The 2306-nt window shown below is 48.5% G+C and overlaps 1 long non-coding RNA gene across 1 annotated transcript; it reads right to left on the bottom strand.

Moving 5' to 3' along the window:
• Positions 1-335: 335 nt before the first annotated feature.
• On the bottom strand, positions 336-881 carry LOC136353801 (uncharacterized). Its single transcript, XR_010737237.1, has 2 exons — positions 827-881; positions 336-707 (listed from the first exon to the last, which is right to left on the bottom strand). It is a non-coding gene; the product is annotated as an uncharacterized lncRNA (long non-coding RNA).
• Between the last annotated feature and the right edge of the window lie 1425 nt (positions 882-2306).

The following is a 2306-nucleotide window of genomic DNA, read 5'->3' as shown; positions in this document are numbered from 1 at the left end:
CAGTCATTTTCATGTCATCGAGATAGATCATGCATGTTTACAAATGAGCTGCGGATAAAAAGAGTTTCCAGCGCTACATTATCGAATACAAAAACTAACATAAAAATATAAAGTTGTTTGACAGATGCAAAGGTGACCTGAATGATTACAAAATGAATTAAAAAGGGGAAAAACAAAGGAGCGTAATATAGAAATTGTATAATTAGCAATAAAAAAGGATTCTAGTGTTATGTATTACCATCAAAGAAATTTCCCCCAATAGTAGTACAATCCAATAACAATTAAACCCATGGCAAAATCAAAGCAATTAATTAATCTGTGAAGATATTGAAGGGAGTGATTATAGTATGCTAATTCAAACTGACGTAAAGGGGAAAAGGAGCAGACAGATCTAGGATACTGAAATTGGTTGGAAATTGATAATTGAATAGTGAAGAAATTGGAATGCCTACTGCTGGATGAGGGAAATAGCCTGCACTTAACAACTGAGATCGGCAAGCAGCGGAACAACCTCTTTGTTGGCCCGACAGATCAATCTAGGGGTGTGCTTGTATGGAGGATCAGTCCAGAGACATGCTTCTATGGAGGGGAGGAGAAGCTGCTTGTTGGCCGAGCAGATCGATCCACGGATGTTCTTGTCAGGATCTGGAGGAGAAGCTGAAGATCACTTGTTTTCACACATCGTAGTACAGGATTAGTACCAAACCCTGTCATGCGTATCGCCATACATAAAGAAGATTGGAAGGAGGCCCTAATGATGCTAATCGCTGGTTACAAAAGATGACGGTTTCCACACCGAGGATGCGAACAGGCTGGAAGGACCCACCTGGAGAAGCGGTGGCTGGTGGCAGAGTGCGCGAGGGATGGGGAATGGCGTGGATGCGGTGGGGGGGGGGGGGGCGGCGCGAGATGCGGGAGAGGGGAGTCCATGCGCATGGGGCCCGCGAAGCAGCGCGATGCGGGAGAGGCAGAGGAGAGGAGGGGAGGGGAGCGTGGGGCCGGCGAAGCAGCGAGATGCGGTAGAGGAGAGGAGCGATGCGGGAGGAAGCGCTCGATGCGGATCCAACGGTGGAAACAAAAAGGGGTGACGTGGAAACACCAGGAAGCAGAGAATTCTAGCAGTGAGAATGATTTGTATAGGTATATAGGATGTAGGCGCTCAAACATGCGCATATATACACCCTATAAATGTACACCGCAAACCATATTTTTACGAATATATACTTTCTATATAGTTGGTGCCCACTAACAATTATTAGAAGCTAAAGCTCAACATGCAAGCATGCCATGTCATCACCCACTAGCAATTACTATTCTAGCCCATTTAAAAACCCATTCAAACATGCCACATCTTCACTCACTAGCAATTACTATTCTAGCCTATTTTAAATCCCATACAAGCATAACACATCATCTATAATATAATATTATAGAGATTGACAACTATATGTCGAATCATCTTCCTCACATTATTTTCTCAACATTTCAACATTCATCATTTCGACAATAATTAACATAGGAATAAGTCCACTTTAACTCCCTTAAAAGTGACTCGAATCTAATCCATAAACCTCAAGACGACTCCCCGAACTATTGAAACCAGTGCAATTTGACTCCCTCGGCGGTTTTGGATGGCGGTTTTGCTGATGTGGCGCTGACGTGGCAATGTTGACCTAGTTTTCATCCCACGTAGCGCTTACGTGGCATTAGAATTAAAAAAATATATGTGGGACCCATATATGATTAAAAAAAAATTGTGGCCCCACTAATATGTGGGGCCCACATGTCATCCTCTCTATCTTCCTCTTCCTCCTCCCTCTCTCTCCCTTACCTCTCTTTCTCTCCCCCTCTTCTCTTCACCTTCTCTCTCGTGGAGCAATCAACGGGCAGGGGCAGCGACGAGAGCCCGAGCAGCGGCCGCGGCGGGGCGGGAGGGCTGGCGTGCAGGCGCTGGAGTGTGCGGCCGGCGTGGATGCTGCCCCCTGCGGCGGCGGAGTAGCGTGTCCGAGGCGGGAGGAGGCGCGAGCACCCGGTCACGCACGATGACGAGCATCCGGACGGCGGTGACGACGTAGCCGACATATGGAACGCGCCGCACTTGCCGCCGCCGCCGCCGCACTTGGGGTTCTCGCAGGAGAGCGACTCGGGGTTCGGGTCCTGGTCCACCGGAAACCTCACCCGCAGGTTGGCCATGATGAACATGACCATGCCCGTGATGATCCTGCCGGAGATGATGTTGCTCGAGACGTTTAGCACGACGAGCGGCAACTGGCTGATCTCCGGCGGCAAGTGACCCGTGAGCTGGT

The sequence above is a fragment of the Oryza sativa genome, chromosome 10 (genome assembly GCF_034140825.1).
Source record: "Oryza sativa Japonica Group chromosome 10, ASM3414082v1".
Classification (NCBI taxonomy): Eukaryota; Viridiplantae; Streptophyta; class Magnoliopsida; order Poales; family Poaceae; genus Oryza; species Oryza sativa.
Note: the sequence above shows the minus strand (reverse complement) of the source record. Positions and strands in the feature narration are given on the sequence as shown.